General features: G+C 43.3%; 1 protein-coding gene across 2 annotated transcripts in view; it reads right to left on the minus strand.

Moving 5' to 3' along the window:
* Nucleotides 1-14,567, minus strand: part of PRKCZ (protein kinase C zeta) — a 264,054-nt gene that overhangs the window by 184,369 nt on the left and 65,118 nt on the right. The window contains exon 1 of one of the 2 annotated variants that reach the window (XM_040427522.1): nt 8,884-8,888. The exons of the other annotated variant lie outside the window; for it this stretch is intronic. The gene's annotated coding sequence lies outside the window, so the exon portion shown is untranslated. Of the gene's footprint in view, nt 1-8,883; nt 8,889-14,567 lie in introns of those variants that run through there. 2 annotated transcript variants of the gene reach the window in all.

Genomic DNA, 14,567 nt, shown 5'->3' on the forward strand with positions numbered 1-14,567 from the left:
ATGGCGAGTCATCGATTTTGACACTTTTTTTGGTTTTGCCGTTTCCCTTATAGGATTAATATGGGCGATTTTTTTATTCTCATTTTGGGGTGGGGGGGGTGATTTGAATTTAAATTTTTTGAAACTTTATTTTTTTTTTATAGTTCCCATAGGGAACTATAACAAGTGATCATTAGATTGCTATTCTCAGACTCCAATACAATAACATTGGAGTCTATAATGATTTTACTAGTTTCCTATGGAGCCCTGCTACAGGTATGGGCTCCATAGATAACACTGTGCAGCAGCCTCCCTCCTGTCATTCTCTCCGACAGGGGCTGCTGCACACAAGACACGGCTCCTCCAATTGCCACATGGGGGAGCCAGAGCATTACTGGAAGCGCGCGCTTCCGGTAAGACACATGCTCAGATGCCGTGGTCAGGTTTGACTATGGCATTTAGGAGGTTAAATGTCCGCGATCTGCATTACCGCCGGTCGCAGACATTAGCTGTGGGAGCCTGCTATATAAAACAGAAGGCACCCTGTTGCTATGGCGCCCGTGCTGCTTAGGAGCGGGCTCAATCTTTAACCCCTTAAGGACTCTGCCCCATTTCACCTTACGGACTTGGCCATTTTTTGCAAATCTGACCAGTGTCACTTGCTGATCACTTTAAAACGCTTTGACTTATCCAGGCCAATCTCAGATTGTTTTCTCGTCACATATTGTACTTCATGACACTGGTAAAATGGAGTCAAAAAAATTTACCAAAAAATTTAAAATTTCCAAGTTTCAATTTCTCTACTATAATACATAGTAATGCCTCCAAAAATTGTTATTACTTATCATTCCCAAAATGATCCAAACATGAAATAGACATATGGGGAATGTAATTTTATTTTTTGGGGATGTTACAAGGCTTAGAAGTTTAGAAGCAAATCTTGAAATTTTTCAGAAATTTTCAAAAACCCAATTTTTAGGGACCAGTTCAGGTCTGAAGTCACTTTGCGAGGCTTACATAATAGAAACCACCCAAAAATGACCCCATTCTATAAACAACCCCCCTCAAGGTATTCAAAACTGATTTTACAAACTTTGTTAACCCTTTAGGTGTTCCACAAGAATTAATGGAGAATAGAGATACAATTTCAAAATTTCACTTTTCTGGCAGATATTCCATTTTAATATTTTTTTTCCAGTTACAAACCAAACTCAATATTTATGGCCCTGATTCTGTAGTTTACAGAAACACCCCATATGTGGTCGTAAACTACTGTACGGGCACACGGCAGGGCGCAGAAGGAAAGGAATGCCATACGGTTTTTGGAAGGCAGATTTTGCTGGACTTTTTTTTTTTTTACACCATGTCCCATTTGAAGCCCCCCTGATGCACCCCTAGAGTAGAAACTCCAAAAACATGGCCCCATTTTAGAAACTACGGGATAGGGTGGCAGTATTGTTGGTACTAGTTTAGGGTACATATGATTTTTGGTTGCTCTATATTACACTTTTTGTGAGGCAAGATAACAAGAAATAGCTGTTTTGGCACCGTTTTTAATTTTTTTGTTATTTACAACATTCATCTGACAGGTTAGATCATGTGATATTTTTATAGACCAGGTTGTCACGGATGCGGCGATACCTAATATGTATAATTTTTTTATTTATGTAAGTTTTACACAATGATTTCTTTTTTGAAGCAAAAAAAAAAATCATGTTTTAGTGTTTCCATAGTCTGAGAGCCATAATTTTTTCAGTTTTTGGGCGATTACCTTGGGTAGGGTATGATTTTTGCCGGATGAGATGACGGTTTTATTGGCACTATTTTGGGGTGCGTGATTTCGTAGTAAAGAGATCACAGAGAGGCACGGAGCATTATAAGTCATGTTAATGCTCCGTGCTTCTGCTGTCCGCATCGGGTCTTGGCTGTCATTCACGGAGCGGATGTCACGCACGGCATCCGCTCGTGTGAAACAGCCTTTACTCATACAGCTTCCGGCCTGTGAGATCCAAGGGGCGATGCCAGCGCGATGCCTTCCATACCATTGGGTCCCCCCCCCCCACAGCCGCATGGGGACCTGATGGCACCGCCCGCCGCAACCGCAGGTAAAAGCTGCAAACCGCAGGTCTGAATTGTGACCGGATGCCCGCTGAATGATTTCAGCGGGCATCCTGTTATTATTAACCCCCGCCGCAATCTATTTTTAAACTTAGGACGTACCGGTACGTCCTGAGTCCTTAAGGACTCGGCAAACGTGGCGTACCGGTACATCCCAAGTCCCTAAGGGGTTAAAAACTCAACATGTGACATTAAAAATGATAAAGCCTCTACTGCTTCAGCAATTCCCAAACACTTTTGGATATTCAGAAATGAGATATCTCTGGCTTCTCGTTCTGTGGGATAGAAAGAGCAATAAAACCCCAAAGAGGTGGCGATTATAGAAAGAAACCATTCTCTAGAGAAACTTATTGGATTTTTATTTTGGAAACAAGAAGTCCAAAGGGGTAGAATAAAAGACAAGATGTTATGTTTTATCATTGAATAACACTATTATTGCACATTTGAATTTGGAACTTTCCGTCGTGTGTAACCTACAATGTAAACGGTGCTTGCATTTCTTTTCCAGCTCATTCCTTGATTTCTTCAATCCAACTCCAAGTTTTGTACAAGTAGGGAATTAGGGATGAGCGAATAGACTTCGGATGCTTCATCCGAAGTCGATTCGCATGAAACTTTGTTAGAATACTATACGGAGTGAGCACTCCATACAGTATTAGAATGTATTGGCTCAGATGAGCCAAAGTTATTACTTTGCGAAGTCTCGCGAGACTTCGGGTAAGGGCTCTTTCACACCTGCGTTCTTGTCTTCCGGCATAGAGTTCCGTCGTCGGGGCTCTATGCCGGAAGAATCCTGATCAGTTTTATCCTAATGCATTCTGAATGGAGAGAAATCCGTTCAGGATGCATCAGGATGTCTTCAGTTCCGGAACGGAACGTTTTTTGGCCGGAGAAAATACCGCAGCATGCTGCGCTTTTTGCTCTGGCCAAAAATCCGGAACACTTGCCGCAAGGCCGGATCCGGAATTAATGCCCATTGAAAGGCATTGATCCGAATCCGGCCTTAAGCTAAAACGTCGTTTCGGCGCATTGCCGGACCCGACATTTAGCTTTTTCTGAATGGTTACCATGGCTGCCGGGACGCTAAAGTCCTGGCAGCCATGGTAAAGTGTAGTGGGGAGCGGGGGAGCAGTGTACTTACCTTCCGTGCGGCTCCCCGGGCGCTCCAGAGTGACGTCAGGGCGCCCCAAGCGCATGGATCATGTGATCACATGGATCACGTCATCCATGCGCATGGGGCGCTCGGACATCATTCTGGAGCGCCCCGGGAGCCGCACGGACTGTAAGTATACCGCTCCCCCGCTCCCCGCTCCTACTATGGCAACCAGGACTTTAATAGCGTCCTGGGTGCCATAGTAACACTGAACGCATTTGGAAGACGGTTCCGTCTTCAAATGCCTTCAGTACACTTGCGTTTTTCCGGATCCGGAGTGTAATTCCGGCAAGTGGAGTACACGCCGGATCCGGACAACGCAAGTGTGAAAGAGCCCTTAATTCATTTCTACTGTAAAAGACCTTGCTACCGAACACAGGTTCGGTTCCAGGTGGTATCTCAGTACCAAACCTGTGTTCAGTAGCAAGGTTTTTTACAGTAGAAATTAATTTACGACATTATTACCCGAAGTCTCGGGAGACTTCGCAAAGTAACAACTTTGGCTCATCTGAGCTAATACATTCTAATACTGTATGGAGTGCTCACTCTGTACAGTATTCTAACAAAGTTTTATACAAATCGACTTCGGATGAAGCATTCGAAGTCGATGAGTTGAACTGGAATAATCAACTAATCCATGACGTTCAGAGATCCTTATTGGTTTAGTGTTTTTGCACGTGTGAACGCGTCAACATTTTATCTTCTTGTATCTCGCACAGAAATAAAGAATCCGGTTTTATGTATGACAGTGCTGGATTATCTTGTATCTCAGTTGGAGTTCTTCGCACTGCGTTACGTCGATCTGCAAGTACAGGTGAAGCCACTGCGAGGTAGAGCAGGTAAGGGTGATGAACTATTTTGAACAGCCAATTAAGTGTGCATGCTGGCAGTTGTACTTTCACAGCAGCTGATCCCTGGCCTAGATACTACAGTCACTATTGACTGTGGCATCTTGGGAGTTAAAGTGGTTCTCCATAAAAAGTGATGGCCAATTCTCTGGCTAGATAATCAATATCTGATCGGTCCAAATCCTGACACCCTACCGATCTGCTGTACGAAGAGATCACAGCGCTCCATGAAAGCTTAGGCTACTTTCACACTTGCGGCAGAGAGATCCGGCAAGCAGTTCCGTCGCCGGAACTGCCTGCCGGATCAGGCAAAATGTATGCTAACTGATGGCATTAGTAAGACCGATCAGGATCCTGATCAGTCTTAAAAATGCCTGATCAGTCGAAAAAATGCATTGAAATGCCGGATCCGTCTTTCCGGTGTCATCCGGCAAAAACGGATCCGGCATTTATTTTTTCACCTTTTTTTCAGTCTGCGCATGCGCATACCGGAAGGACGGATCCGGCATTCCGGTATTCTGAATGCCGGATCCGGCACTAATACATTCCTATGGGAAAAAATGCCTGATCCGGCATTCAGGCAAGTCTTCAGTTTTTTTAGCCGGAGATAAAACCGTAGCATGCTACGGTTTTCTCTTTTGCCTGATCAGTCAAAACGACTGAACTGAAGACATCCTGATGCAAACTGAACGGATTACTCTCCATTCAGAATGCATGGGGATATGCCTGATCAGTTCTTTTCCGGTATAGAGCCCCTGTGACGGAACTCTATGCCGGAAAAGAAAAACGCTAGTGTGAAAGTAGCCTTTAAGTCATCTTCCAAACCAATGGACCGCGCTGTGTTTGGTAAGCTGCAGCGTTCAGTGGTCTGGTAAGTGATGCGGGTTCCTCAAACAGCTAAAATCGGTGGGAATGCCAGGAGTCAGACCCACCCGCTGAACTTCTATTGATGGTCTATCTTGCGCAATATGCCCCTCTTTACGGAGAAAAGGGTTTTAGGAACCATCGTTGTCCTTTAGACAGGGGATAATCGTAACGAGCAACCAAGAGTTCAAAAATATCTGGATTAAAAGAAAAAAAAAAAAAAAATAATAATACACAACAAACCTATAACTATATTCACATCACTTGAGATCTATCGTACATTTTTAAAACCACGCTCTTTAGAACTTTTGTCAAACAAGCAAAAAAGATGACAGAGCTTTCATAATTTAGGAGGGAATATTAATAAACAAAAAAAGCAACAGGAAACTGCTAAACTCATACATTAACTATTAATGTCTCCAAGCAAGTTGAAGGCACACAAAACATTGCTCAAAGCTACATGCCTGGGTATGAGGAATAATGTGTAAATATCACCATTCGGTTTTTTACGGACAGGGAAGTAGAGAGAACTACAAGCCGCAAACCGTAGGGCGAGCTGAGATTAAAGACTACGCAGCCTGATATATCTACTTATTTTAAAATTGCATTAAGAATCATATCTTTGCACCGATGCCTTCATTTCCTTTGGGTACTTCCTTAAAAACATGAAAAGCTAGGTAACTTATAGCTTCATTCAGATAAAGGTGTAAAATAATACTTTACACATAAATATTAAAAGTAAGAACTATTGGGGTCATTTATTAAACTGGTGTAAAGTAGAGCTGGCTTAGTTGCCCATAGCAACCAGATTCCACCTTTCATCTTCCAAAGGAGCTGTGGAAATTGAAAAGTGGAATCTGACTGTTTGCTATGGGCAACTAAGGCAGTTTTACTTTGCACATTTTTAAGTATTTATGGGGTTATTTAACAAACTGGTGTAATCTGGAAACCCCAAGGTACAGGTGAAATAAAGCCGTCACATAGGTTCACCATGCTAAAATAAACAAACAATTTTCAAAAAAATATAAACAGGTTTTACCAAGGTTTTCATTTAAAGGTATTTTCCAAGACTTTTTAACTGATCGCCTAGCCTCCATTTAACTGTCTCAACTGACCTATTTGAACTTAACCCCATTGTGACCAGCCGTTTTGGGCCTTCCCCCCCCCCCACCTTTCTTCAAATTTTCCCCATAGCATTCCAAGAGCAATAACTATTATTTTTCAGTCAGTGGTAGCTGTGGGAGGACTTGTTTTTTTTGCGGGACAAGATATACTTTTTAATAGTGCTTTTTTGGGATAAAACAACTTCTTACTTTAAACGGATTAACTTTTATTAACCTTTTTTTGGGGGGTCTTTTTACAGGGTTCATTTTTCGGCATCAATACCATGCTAATTTTACTCTCTGGGTCACTACAATTACAGCAATACTAAATATATATCGTTTTTTTTTATGTTTTACTACTTTTGCCCAATAAAAACACTTTAAAAAATAAAAATAAAAATGTTTTTGCATCGCTGCATCCCAATACCAATAACTTTTTTTACTTTTCTTTCTATGGAGCTGTGTGAGGGCTTGATTTTTGTGGGATCATTTGTAGCTTTCAATGGTATAATTTTGGGGTACATAGCACATTTTGATAGCTTCCTTTTTTATGGCGAAGAGACAATTTTCGCCTTTTTTTTTTCACTGCATAATTTTTATGGCATGATATTTGGGTAGTGCGGGTGGTTACGGACACAGCAATGCCAAACATGTGGAGGGGATTTTATTGTTGCAGTTTTTCCATTGAAGAAGGTATATTTTTCAACTTGGAGGTTTTTAATTTAATACTTTTTTTTTTTTAACCACAAGGGGATTTTAATAGACCATCTTTTGATCACTTCTATAATTCTCGGGTACTACTTATGCAGTACAAGAGAATTATACTGTTAGTACTATACTGAGTCAACAGCAGGCTGTGCCAGAGAGGCGCTGCCTTCTAGGAAACACTGGAGGCAGACCTGGGGACTTCATTTGCTCCCAGGCTACTGTGCAGAGACATCAGCATCGCACAAATGACAGAGACAGAGTCCGCTCCCTCTGTATTCTAGTTAGATGCCACAGTCAATAGCAACCATGGCATCTAAACTTCCAGAATCAGCACTTTGCTGGTACAGACCATTAGAGCAGAAGCCCAGGCTAAGGCCCCTTAGTGACTGCCGTAAAATGGCATATGGCTGGTCACTAAGCGGTTAAAAAGGCCTTGATTTATCAAGCACATTGCCCTTGCGCCACTAGAGTAGGCACGATGAGGTACAGGCCTAGTCAAATTAAATGGCTTCTCCCACAGTCCATGCGCCAGACTGGCATAGATTTCAGTCACTATTTGCTCCAGTTTCTGGCATAAATACAGTGGTCCCTGAAGATACAATGGCCTCAGGATACAATATTTTCAACATATAATGGTCTTTTCTGACCCATCGTACGTTGAAACTAAATTCAACATACAATGTCTCAGACTCAAATCCAACCAATCAAGGCCACTTCTCTGGTAAAGTAGCTGGATTAGTTGCTGGTAATCAGCTGTTCCTGACTGCTGTATGTAAGGTCTTTTGCGAACCCATGGAAATGAATGGTTCCGTATACAGACCGTATGTGGAACGCAGAAAACGGCCCGTATACGGAACGCAATACGTGTGAACGAGCCCTTAGTTATCAGATTATTTTTTTCTTAAATCTTAATTTTCTCTCATCTTGGATGACATTTTGGGGCTTTGGAATTAATTACTCGACTTACAATGGTTTCAACATACAATGGTTCTCCTGTAACCAATTGTAACTTGAGGGACTACTTGTAATGTTAAAATGTGCCTGTGTCAATGGCCCCACCCACACTCCGCCCCCTTTTCAAAAACATGGCAAGGATGGCGTAAAAACGGCAGTTGCGTAAAAAAAAAAACTTTATTGCATTTGAAAATTTGCAAAACCGCATTTTGCGGTTTTTTTAATACAAGCAAACAGCCGTAGGGGGGAATGATAAATTCCCCCTAGAGTCCCTTTGACATGCAGTTAAAAAAAATTTTTTAAAGGCATTATTTATTGGTTTCAAGAGAAAAAGAAAAAGACAATAAATGAAATAAACAAGAATAAACAATGAATACCCAGTCTCGCTCTCATTCATACATCGAGTTTCCAAAGCTTCATATATCACTGACAATATAGTAGAAGGCAGTTAGACAGGAGTAGCATCCAGAACAATCCAGCACATCCAAACTATATGAAACTTTTGAGAACACTTTCTATTAGCATACAGAGTTTTGTACAATGGAACATACTTATTACCAACTGAATCCAGTGAGTCAGACTAGGCGAGGCAGTGGATTTCCAAGACACAATCAACATTTTCTGAACACAGAAAAGAACAAAGCAAAACAAAAGCCTATCATATGCCCGTCTTACCACATCTTCCAGCGGACATATCTGGGGAGTTAGGATCCTGGGAAATTGGAAGCGAGTGTGCAGGAATAGGAGGACCTCTAACCAAAATGAGTGCATGTAAGGCTGGGCGATATGGCCTAAAATCTATATCACTATATAATTTGAAGCATGCGCTATATAACGATATATCGCGGGGAAAAAAAAAATATCTTCTGTATGTATACAAATTACATGGCCATCATCATCCATGTCCCCCAGCCAGCGCCATCAGCCCCATGCCATTGCCATCATCCATGTCCCCCAGCCAGCGCCATCAGCCCCATGCCATTGCCATCATCCATGTCCCCCAGCCAGCGCCATCAGCCCCATGCCATTGCCATCATCCATGTCCTCCAGCCAGCACCATCACCCATGTCCCCCAGCCAGCGCCATCAGCCCCATGCCATTGGCCATCATCCATGTACCCCAGCCAGCGCCATCAGCCCCATGCCATTGCCACCACCATCATCATCATCCATGTCCCCCAGCCAGCGCCATCAGCCCCATGCCATTGGCCATCATCCATGTCCCCCAGCGAGCGCCATCAGCCCCATGCCATTGCCACCACCATCATCCATGTCCCCCAGCCAGCGCCATCAGCCCCATGCCATTGGCCATCATCCATGTCCCCCAGCGAGCGCCATCAGCCCCATGCCATTGCCACTATCATCATCCATGTCCCCAGCATATGGATTGCTCATTGGATTAAAAGGACTATTTCTCCGGAATGAAGTAACACAAGGTATTGTGCATGTTTTAACAGAAAGTAAAATTCCTGGTGACAGATTTCCTTTAAAGGGAACCTGTCACCGGGATTTTGTGTATAGATTTGACACATATGCAAATTAACCTGAGATGATTTCTGTATGTGAGATGAGCCAGGGACAGGACTCATCTCAGGTTAATTTGCATATGTATCAAATCGTTTTTTTGACACAATAAAAGCACACAGAGCTATGGGGTCTGGATATTGCGGATGTGCTAGCGGCCATCTAGCAACCCATGTCCTCAGCTCTATACACAAAATCCCGGTGACAGGTTCCCTCTAAAGTGGTTATCCCACGAAAAAGTATTCATCAACGGGTCTATGGAACTGATGGAGATGGACAAGCACTCTATTCTCATTCAGTCCCATAGAAACGGGAGATACGGGACCCCTGTTCTCATAAGCTGTGGGGATTCCCAGCGGTTCGACCACCAGCGATCATACATTTAAGGGGGTTGTGTCATCTCAAGCATTGGTGGCATATTGCTATCATTGTCTGACAGGGGCGAGTCCCACACATTAGCCGGCAAAGTGAAGGAGAGCGGACCATGCATGTGTCGCCGCCCTCCATTGATTACTATGGGAGTGACAAAAATAGGGGGCTGATAAAAATAGCAGAGTAGCTGAGTGCTGTGGGTCCGGCTATTTTAAACTCAATGATTAGCTACCATCGCTGGGAGAACCCATGTGTAGTCTACTGCAGGAGATATGTAGTATTGCATACCGGGCACAGACGCAGAGGGTGGTGCCGAGCCTTAATTTACAATATAGACAGGGGTTGCCATCATAAGGCAACCAGTTTTTTTCACAACTGTGTGCTTTAGGTCCCTTTCACACGAGCGAGTTTTCCCGCACGGGTGCATTACGTGACGTGAACGCATAGCACCTGCACTGAATCCTGACCCATTCATTTAAATGGGTCTGTGTACATGAGCTTTTTTTTTCAACCATCAGTTCTGCATTGTGCGAAAAACGCAGCATGTTCTATATTCTGCGTTTTTCACGCAGCCCTGGCCCCATAGAAGTGAATGGGGCTTCAGTGAAAAACGAACTGCATCCACAAGCAAGTGCAGATGCAATGCGTTTTTCACTTATGGTTGCTAAGAGATGTTAAACCTTAACACGCGAGTGAAAAACGTATCAAAACGCATTGCACCCACGCTGAATAAACTGAACGCAATCGCAGACAAAACTGACTGAACTTGCTTGCAAATTGGTGCGAGTTTCACTAAACGCATACGGAACCAATCCGTCACACTTGTGTGAAAGAGGCCTTAGGCTACTTTCACACTTGCTGCAGAATGAACCAGCAAGCAGTTCCGTCGCCGGAACTGCCTGCCGTATCCGGCAATCTGCATGCAAACGGACAGCATTTGTAGACTGATGTGGATGCGGATCCATCTCTCTGGATGTCATCCGGAGAAATGGATCAGTTATATATTTTTTTTCACATTTTTACCGGTCTGCGCAGACCAGAAGGATGGATCCGGCATTGCAGTCTTTTTAATGCCGGCACTAATACATTTTAATGTAAATTATTGCAGGATCCGACATCTGATCCGCAATTTTGGACGGAGATAATACCGCAGCATGCTGCGGTATTTCCTCCGTCCAAAACGCTGTTCAGTGACTGAACTGAAGACATCCTAATGCATCTTGAACAGATTGCTCTCCATTCAGAATGCATGGGGATAAAACTCATCAGTTCTTTTCCGTTATTGAGCCCCTAGGACGGAACTCCGTGCCGGAAAAGAAAAACGCAAGTGTGAAAGTACCCTTACATGTTTTTTTATGTTGTGCTTTTTTTTTGGGGGGGGGGGTAATAGGAACATATATACTGGTCACTACAATGCAATATCTGAGTGCTGCGTTATTTCATTGTTTAAAACATTAATTCAGCATTAATTCAGCATGATCCAGTTCATGCTTCTAATTACCACATTCGGAGACCAAATTTAATTACAAAGAGAAATAAGCAAAAGTGTTTTCCATCAGAAATGGATTTTAGTTCAGCAAGAAGAGGCAGTACCCCCATTATTTAATTGGATCTCATATTGTGCGTGAAATATTCAGTAAAGAACTTGTTTTATAGAGCACTAGCCTGAAACCCTCTGTGGCCAAAGAGAAATTCATTTAGCTGATGAAACTGCGTGCGTCTTATTACATTCAGCTCTTTGAGTTTTCATTTTATTAAAGTTTATGGAGAGAAACATTTAAATATTTGATGCTGCCACACAGGGCTCTTAATTCAGGGAAGGAGGATATTATTTGATGGAGGACTAGAGATAGCGGAGCATTAAGCCAGGCTATTAATACTTTGAAGACTTAGGAGCCCGTGTTACTAGGCCTGCTTTGCTGGATAATAGTCAAACACCAAAGACTCTGCCAAATTTCACATCCTGAAGGTGCAAGTTTCTTTCACTTGCAAAACCAACAGAAAATATGCATTTACTTTTATGTAGAGCTGATCATTAAATTTGATGTTTCAGACGGGGTCACATAAGGCTGAGCTCCCACACATAAGAAGTGGGGGGTTTCATCCCTTTTTACACTTTTTTTGGGAACAGTTAGTTTTTCAAAATAAGTAAAAATATAAAAATTCTCACTTAAATCAGCTACTTTCACACCAGCATTTTTGCTGGATCAGTCATGGATCAGCAAAAAATGCTTCCGTCATGATAATACAACCGTCTGCATCCGTTCTAAACGGATCCGGTTGTATTATTTCTAAAATAGCCATGACGGATCCGGAACTAAAACCACTGTAAGTCAATAGAAGACGGATCCGTTCTCTATTGTATCCGAGTAAACGGATCCATCATGACGGATCAGTCTTGCTCCGCATCCCAGGATGCACTCAAAAACGCGGCTTGCTGCGCTTTTGTGTGCGTCATTGGAACGCAACCAAAAGGAACGGAATGCATTCTGGTGTACCCCGTTCCCTTAAGTTCAGTTTTGTCCCCATTGACAATGAATGGGGACAAAACTGAAGCGTTTTCCTCCGCTATTGAGATCCTATGAGGGATCTCAATAGTGGAAATTAAAATCGCTGGTGTGAAAGTAGTCTAAGCCGTAAGTGAAGGTAAAATGATAATAGAATGGCTGGAAGAGACCAGATTTATGCAGCCTCTGCAGAATCCTATAGGCTAGTTAACTTTTGGCAGCTGTGATATCACAGGTCCTTCTGAATGGCTGGCATCTACACAAAACAGTAAGGCCTCTTTCACACGAGCGTGTCCGGATAAGGTCCGGATATGTTGCGGCAAACCCGCGCGAGTAGGTACGCAATTGCAGTCAGTTTTGACTGCGATTGCGTTCCGTTTTTATTGTGCGGGTGTAATGCATTTTGCACGCGCGTGATAAAAAACTGAAGGGGGTACCCAGACCCGAACTTCTTTACTGAAGTTCAGGTTTGGGTTCGGTGTTGTGTAGATGTAATTATTTTCCCTTATAACATGGTTATAAGGGAAAATAATGGCATTCCTTAATACAGAATGCTTAGTACAAGGTCAATTGAGGGTTAAAAAAACAAAAAAACATTAACTCACCTCCTCCAATTGATTGCGTAGCTGCTGGTCTCCTGTTCTTTCTTCGGGACCTGTCAAAGGACCTGTGGTGACGTCACTGAGCTCATCATATGGTCCAATCACATGGTCCATCACCACGGTGATGGACCATGTGATGTGACGTCACCACAGGTCCTTTAGCCGGCAGCTCATGATTAAAGAAGTAAGAGACCGGCTGCTACGCGATCAAGAGGAGGAGGTGAGTTAAAAAAATATAAAAATTAACCCTCAATTGACCTTCTACTAAGCATTCTGTATTCAGAATGCTATTTTTTTTCCCCTTATAACCATGTTATAAGGGAAAATACAGTGAATAGACTTTTATCTTAGCAACCATGCGTGAAAATCGCACCACATCCGCACTTGCTTGCGGATGCTTGCGATTTTCACGCCGCCCTATTCACTTCTATGGGGCCTGCGTTGCGTGGAAAACGCACAATATAGATAGAGCATGCTGCGATTTTCACGCAACGCACAAGTGATGCGTGAAAATCACAGCTCATGTGCACAGCCCCATAGAAATGAATGGGTCCGGATTCAGTGCGGGTGCAATGCGTTCACCTCACGCATTGCACCCGCGTGGAAAACTCGCCAGTGTGAAAGGGGCCTAAGTGTAAACCTACATTACTGGGCTTTGATGCATGCCATTCTACACCCTAACAATTACTTCTTGGTATCGGACAACAAATTGTCCCATTATTGGGATGTGTTAAAGAGGTTGCCAAAGAGAAATAAAAAGGCTTTTTCCTCCCTATAGAACAGGACTACTCATATGCACTGGTTCTGGGTCAAGACAGAAGTGTTAAGGCCCCATTACACCTGAAGATAATCCTGAAGATCATCGCTAACAAGCGTTCACAAAAAGTGTAATACTGCAACAATTACCCGATGTACCGTACAAGCAAACGCTCGTTCTTCGGGTAATTGGAATTTTTCTGCAGGTTTAAAAATCATCATTTGTCGGCAGCACATTGTGCTGTCAAATCACAACCTGCTGGAGGCCAAGAGCGATTCAGTATGGGGAAGAGAGATGGCATTAGTGATTGATAGTCTGAATACTGAGGAGGAGGTCGCTGCATGTATTAGCAGCGGTCTTCTCCGCTAACGAGCGGGAAATTGCCGGGAAGAAACTCTCCCTTCCAGACAATCACCTGCTTCATCTGCAGGTGCAATAGGAGCCTTAGGCCCCTTTCACACGAGCAAGTATTCCACGCTGGTGCAATGCGTGATGGGGCTGTGTACATGTGCGTTGGTTTTCACGCATCACTTGTGTGTTGCTTGAAAGTCGCAGCATGTTCTATATTCTGCGATTTTCACGCAACGCAGGCCCCATAAAAGTGAATGGAGCTGCTTGAAAAATCGCATCGCATCCGCAAGCAAGTGCGGATGCGATGCGTTTTTCACAGATGGTTGCTAAGAGATGTTGTTTGTAAACATTCAGTTTTTTATCACGCGCGTGCAAAACACATTAACCACCTCTGGACCGCCTAACGCAGATTCGGGTTCCGGAGGTGGCAGCGCTGCGCACAATCACGCATATACGCGTCATCTCGCGAGATTTCGCTCAAAGACGGCCCGCGCATCGCGGGCCGGCAAAATTTAAAGAACAAGTTCGTCACCAGCCTGCCAGCAACGATCATTGGCTGGCAGGCTGGCGATTTTCAAAAAATCCAATCACAAGCCATATAACAGATCATATTAGTAAATATGATCTGTTATATGGCTTCTCTGCTCCTCTGCTGGTCCTTTTCGTCGGTTGGATCCAGCACAGGAGCAGACTGAACTGTGAGTACACACCAAACACTACACCTTAGC

The sequence above is a fragment of the Bufo bufo genome, chromosome 1 (genome assembly GCF_905171765.1).
Source record: "Bufo bufo chromosome 1, aBufBuf1.1, whole genome shotgun sequence".
In the NCBI taxonomy this organism is placed as follows: Eukaryota; Metazoa; Chordata; class Amphibia; order Anura; family Bufonidae; genus Bufo; species Bufo bufo.